Genomic DNA, 7,062 nt, shown 5'->3' with positions numbered 1-7,062 from the left:
TTTATTCAATTATCTAATAAATAAATATGATTATTATTTTGGTTTTTTCTGGAAACTTTGTTGATCAAGTTTTTAGTTATGATAACACACGTAAATGTCTAATTGGTTTTCTTGCTTTTCTTAATTACAATACTAGCAATTACTGTATTCATAAGCAATGTTCTGACTGCTTATCTTAATTAGAGCCTGTGTATTCTCTTTCACATAGAAGTAAGAGTACTGGGAAGCCTTCCTGTAAATTTCAGTTCAAGCACATTCTGCCCCCTAAATACAGAAATATTGGTCTCTGCTACATTTTAGCAGTGTTTTGGAGCACTTCTTTATGCTGTATTATACCCAAGGTGATACTACAGTAAAGAGCTCAGCATGCATATGAATCTGATTAGGATGATGAATTGGGGAAAAAAAAAAAAACACACGAAAGAAAAAAACCCCAAACAATACCCAACAAACCCACAAAAGCAAAACAATCCCCCCCAGTTTTTTTTAAGTGTCCCTGATTTTGGACTTGTTATAGCTCTGAGATGTTGAGGCAAATAAGTTTGCAATAAATATGTGCTCTAGATTCAGGAATTTTAACAATTTCTCTGCACTTCATTCAGTGAAGCAGCTACTTCATTAGCCTTGTCTGCCTTTGCTCAGGCAAACATATTTGCCCTGGCAGGTAAAATTAGATGTGTGGCAAATTCAGATCTCTCTCTCTTTCTCTTATCTCCCCGCTAATTGGGGAACTACCTAAGTGTTGTCTGAAATACACCTGATTGCTGTAAGTATGGATACAAAATATAAAAGACCCTGAAGTTTAGGTAGAACCCCCTAGGTTTGCATAAGGTTTTTTGAACAGCAAAGGAGAAAAATTTGTCTCCAAAAGCCCCCAAACACCCGTAATTTCCACTTCTTAGCACATTTTTAAGCTAGGGCAAAATATGTCAATCAATAGATCAGTATACGCGATGATTCCCTTTCCTAATTACCTCCATTTTCTTGGCCAAGTAGAGAATTCCTGTGATGTTTATTTTGGGATACACACACAATACAATTTTGTTTGTCTGCTGGCTGGAATGTGACTATTCCAGTCTGCTTTGATTACTTTTCCCAGGCGAATTAGGGAATTGATCCCTTAGTTTAGTAAGTGCAGACTTGCAGGGGTTTTTGTATTCTGCCCCTATTGCGATATGAATATATTTAGCTGATGATGGAATATGGCTTCCATCTGTAGGTGGCCACAGCCTGTCATAGGTTTAAGCTGACCGACCAAATGTCTGAGGTTGGATGTGTAGCATCAACAGCTGTCTTTTTTAAAGGTTATTTTTTAAAGGCACGTGTTCTTGGAATTTGTTTCCTGGGTGGCATGTTGTACCATGGAGAGGCCAAGTGTTTAAATAACCTCTTCAGACATGTGTTTTGCACTTTGCTACAAGGCCTGAAGGCAATTGTCTCTGAAATCAAACTTGTGATGGCAAAAGGTTTGATGCAAGTGAATGGATAGTTACTGCCTTTCCCTATCTGTGAAAGGGGAAGAAATGACAAACTGGAGATCTTTTTGCGTGTCTAACAGGTATTTTGATAAATTAAACTTTTACCTCTGTCTTCAGTGGGGCCAGAATGTCACCTATAAATTTTTGGAGATGAGAAATGCTGATGCTAAAGTTGGTAATACTATATTGCTGTGTACAAGCTGGGAGGATGAGTGCTATTGCTATTCACAGTGATCAAAGACATACCACTGCTGCGACTGCAGTGTTAACTAGCTTAGGTGCAAAGAAATCATCTAATCAGAGCTGTACAGCATGTGGCACAGGCTGCAAAACCCACCAAAAAGTTAGCTCCATGCACTACAGCTAGGCTGCCACAACTACACAGGTTTGCTACTTGAAAGTTACTGTGTTCCTAATACTGAACACGGATCAGTGACTTGTTTGTAGACCCACCCATGTCTGCATCAATGCCAGCACATGCTTTCTTGGATAATTAAACACAGATGAATGGCAGTGAGTCTCTTTGGCTAAAACATCTTCTGATCATTTATGGAAAGTCCCAACATTTTGGAAAGAGAGGAGGGGGCAGGGGGTATCCAGCTTTCACAATGCGACTCTTCCTCTGAAACCAAAGAAAAAACATTTGGTGGTGCTACGCAGCTATCTGCCACCATAATCTAATAATGACAATTCTTGGTTTCAAGGTTGAGACTGGCTAATTGGACAGTGTCTGATTTAATCTATAAAGAAAAAAGGGGGGGAGGGGGGAAGAAGGTCCCCCAAAACTTTGAAGTGCAAGGGGACAAGTGGATACAAGAAAAGGGGGATTTCTTGTGAATCATCATGGTCGCTGTTGCAGTTCTAAGAACTAAGCATTAACAGCCTGACCATAAATCTTTTACAGACGGTTTGAAATGTTTCCACTGTTTTCAATTTACTTTGAACCATATTGTATGTAATGCATCTCGTGCTGTAGAATTCCTAATTTTCCCCTGGAAATGTAGTCTGGGTCCCTGCTGTGTTATATATATTACGATGCCATTTCCAGCAGAGTTTAAGGACCTACACTGATAAATGCTAGTTTGACAGCAAATTTTTGCTTAGGTATTTCAACTTAGTCATACAGTGGCTGATATCACAATAAATCTGCATGTCAGTATTTATTTTATACAGGCAATTTGTTGTACTCCTGACATAGGAATTCCATCACTTATGTGAAAATAAGGAAATAATTACTGTTGCAGAATTCCAAAGGGAAGAAAATAATTGGTAATAGTGGGTCACCTTAAAATAGGCCTTAAAAATGTCTGGAAGTTCGCTATGACTCAATATGTTTTAAGGAAAGAAAAATGTTATTTTAAGTATGAAGCTGGCAAATTCTACCATTTTGATTCCACAGCGGTAATCTCTGTAAAAGACATGATTTAAAAGCTGCTATTTCTCACTGAGGCTAAATACACTTTTCTTTTCTAACAAATTTGAATAAAATTAGAGCACTCTGAATAAATTCACCCTGCCTCTGTGCCTGCTGTCTTAGCTTGAGGCGGAAGCAGATGACTGTGATCTTTAAGACTGTCAAACTAACACCATAAGCCAAAGCTACATTCACCTTAAAAAAACATGAAATTTATTCCAGCTTGGTAACAAGCTGGTCCATTATTTCGGGGTTTTGGTGCCAGTGTTCAGTTTTTTAAAAGGCCACCTGAAACCTCACAGGCACTTTTGACATTTTGCCATTAACAGTGTTGGTATTTGGGGGCTTGAGAGTGCTTTGTTTGTGTTCAGATTTAAACTTTTAACACCTTAGATCTGTCACCAGTTCACTGGAAGATGCTATTTTGATTTTTCTCATTAGCAGCTCTGAAAAAGGAAAAAAAAAATTAGCACATTTCTCATTTAATATTAATTGGAACATATTTTTCCCTGTAGCAGTTTGCTGATTTTGAGATTTCAATGCCGCTGACTGAGGTGGATTTGCAAATAGTCCCTATAAATAGAAAATAAGAAGCTGTTTCTGTGAAATGACCAGCTAGAGAAAAGACTCATTAATCAGGGAAACAGGTACAGACCAACAACCCTGCCTAACACTGATCATGTAAACACAGGCTGACAATGCTGTCTGAGCAATGAAGCGGAAGAGTTTGGTCTACGCTAACATTTTGTGGGGAGAAAGTTTAGTCAAGTGTTTAAAATACGGAACTAAGGATCAAAATGCCTGTGTTGTTTCTCCAGCTCTCCTGCTGACTAGCCGCAGGCAAATCACCTTGCCTCCTTGTAATTCAATCACTGACAAAGGGCCAGTTTCCCCCTGAAAACTGTGGGAGCAACATTTCTTGGATATAGCAATGTCTTCAAAAATTACATCATGGAGCGTGAAAGGTGAAAGTGGGCAGTGTGTAAATCACACAAATTTGTGTGACAATGCAAATTGTTCATGTTAAAACACTGCAGGTCATTTTGAGCCGTCTTGCATCAACGTTTTTCTGGGAATTTACTATTTCCAGAAAAAAAATACTGTTCCTGAAGGAGAGCAAGACCTCTTGCTACCTTGTCTATCAGCCATGTACCATTTAACAACTACCTGTGCCAAGGTCTGCTTTTTGTGTCGATTGCATAAAATCAAGCACAGTTTACCTTCAATCCTGCTTTGACCTCGTTTCTACTGTAGTAGAAATAAAGAATACTAACAATGGCACCTTTCATCTCCAGGGATTTCAAAACATTTGGAAAAGCTGCATCCTCTGAACAGAGATGCAACAGTATTTTAAGGAACAGGGAGAAATAGTCCCCATAAGAAAGAGGGGGTACTCATTTCCCTTAAATTGAAGAGGGCCTTTAGGCCACTGGGGACCTATACCAGATCACAGCTGCCAGCGGTCCTTTGATTAGCACTCGGACTTTTGCACACCATGCAGTGAGCCTCGGTGTCCACAGATGGTCGGGGTGTCACAAATCAGAGGCTGAGAGACAGCTCCTCATAAACAATCGTTAGATGCCAGAGAACCCAAGGCACCATGGTGCAGTCTTCAGGGAGTACTAGAACAGAGCAAATTCTGCCACCTGCTGCTTCCCTGCATGTCTACAGTGCCCTTATTTTCAGTGTAGACTAAGCCTTGCTCTGCTCTAACCTGGCTGAGATTTTACTGAGCTTGTATTTACCAGTGGGATTGCTGTATTTAAGCCTAAAGCCCTTGAGAGTCTGGATTAAGTGATTTGCTTTCAATGCTTATAAGTAACAGCAGTAATGAAAAGTGTCCATGCAGTATGTAGTGATATACATGGTGAAGAATGTCCACACCTGTTTTACAAAAACAAATACTTGAATTGTGCTAAGTATATATTTAAAAGTAGAATTACTGATAACCCAAAATGTCAAGAATATTGAAGGAGAATGGGCTGTCCAGTGAGAGCATTGACATAACTAAAGGTCCTTTCAAAGCTCAAGCATTTGAAGGAACAGAAGAAAAATGCAGGCTTGCCTGTACAAACCAGTGGATTTTTATAGTGTTCCTCTAGATATCTCAAAGTGAAGAGTTTAAATTAGAAAGCTGACTCTGTGGGCAGTTACCAGCAACCAGCATGTGCAAAACCGTAGCGTCTGTATCACTGTAGGAATTCAAAAGTGCTTTATTTTTAATTTTAAAAATCCAAGATTTTCTCTTTATTGGCTGCTAGGCTGAGGCACACAAGAAACTTAGGCAATGCCTAGCCTCTAAGCCTCTTCTCCATAAGCACTTTTGTGTCTGGTATGAGTGTTCCCCACCTTGAGGTGAACTAGGGAGGACAAGGCTATAAGCTTCCATGCCAGCTGAAGCTGCTAAAGTGCTGATATAAAGGATGTCAGGGTTGACCACAACAGAATGTAGTTGTTTGAAACTTAGGGAGACTTCAGTGGCGTTCCTCAGGGATTCTTAACTACCTCTCAGGCCAACCTCTGTCAAGGACAAGGGCTACCATCAGGTCAATGTTCCCTTTATATATAGTGCTAACTAAATTTAGTGTTAAATCTGCTGTGAAAATTTACGCCTTGTAATATTTACCTGACAGGCATCCAGACCCTCTTGTCCAAATATGCAGTTCCTTAAATTAGACACAAAATATGTCATGAGGCAGCAGCCTAAATTACATATTTACAGCACTGAAGCAGGTAAGTACATATTTATGCAGCCAATCCTGAGTTCTTATTTTAAAAAAATGGGCTGGATTGTTCAATGTATTTTTTTAAATCCTGACAGAGTATTTAAACAGTCCTCGGTTTGGGAGCTCTCTGGGCCAGGGGCTGTCTTTGTATTGTCTGTTTACAACTGAGTTCTGCACAATGAGGCTGGCATCCTTAGGGGTTGTTGCAATTGAAAGAATAAAAGTATGTGACAATAAAGAGTAACTCCCTATAAAATGACTGTGCCTAGAGTTTTTTTCCCTCTTAGCAAATGTTATTGCCCCAAAACAACTAGTATATTATTTATATAACAATTTTGTTATAGGTCATTGTTGAATAGAACTTGGGTCCTTCCATACCCAGAGCGAAAGCCCCCACCACTGCAAGTACAAAATTATTTCCTTTAAATGCTGTCAGGATGGAGTTCTCTACAGCAGCAAGCTTAGGAGCTACTTCACAGTTACATATAGAAGAATGTATTATATTCCACAGCAGTTCTTCAATATCCCACACTTACTTCTTTGTGAAGTAATTCCCACAAACAGCCTTTTGAACTTGCATAGATTTTAAATCGTAAGAAAACAAGACCAAAAAAATAATCAAGGGAATGTCTTCGTTAGAGACAGCTCATACATGCTGCTGCATTTTTGTTGCTTATAGCTACTCTTGAAGACAAGTGGCTCCTTTGAAATGTGAACATGGAGTATAGATTAAGTAAAAGGTTTCTGCAAAGAATGTGTCGTGTTTTGGGAAGTTTATGCACTCTTTGTTCAGGTGAGTAAGCAGGGCCTAACCGCACTTAATGGTTAACTTAGTATTATTGAAATCAGTGTGACTATGCCCCTACGTGGTCCTCTATGCCACTTTTAAAAGCTGTGTGAAACAGCACTTTGTTTTAAGTATTTGCCTTGTTTGATGAAAATCTTGATGGGAGCTGTAGTTTAGGCTGATGCATAATAGTATTTCTATGAGGAAAGCTGCACTGTCTAGAAAAGAAGGACCAAATATGAATTCTTTTTAAAAGCTAGTAAATTAATTTTTTTCCTGAAGTGTTACAACCACACGTGGCAGTAAGATTATCATCATAGGTGTATTGCAAATGAAATCTGTTTAGACTGCTTAGACTTACGGGGGGAAAAAAGTGTATCAATGGCGTGGTTTTAAGATGGTGCCTTTCAAGAGCTGATCAGTTCAGCTCAGTTCAGCAAACAGTACAAAAATTTTAAAAAGGAAAAGGTTAGTTACTAATGCAATTCGATGTTTTCATCACCAATAGGAAAAATACATGTTTAAATATACAACAGGCTTTGCCAGATATGCATGCCTTGTGTAACTACCATCAAAGAAAGCTTTTTATGGGAGCAGGGTGACTCTGAATCCCAGTCCCAGGAGCTATACGTGCTTAAAGGCACTGTTCAAAGAAAT

Source organism: Harpia harpyja, chromosome 7, assembly GCF_026419915.1.
Source record: "Harpia harpyja isolate bHarHar1 chromosome 7, bHarHar1 primary haplotype, whole genome shotgun sequence".
Classification (NCBI taxonomy): Eukaryota; Metazoa; Chordata; class Aves; order Accipitriformes; family Accipitridae; genus Harpia; species Harpia harpyja.
Note: the sequence above shows the minus strand (reverse complement) of the source record.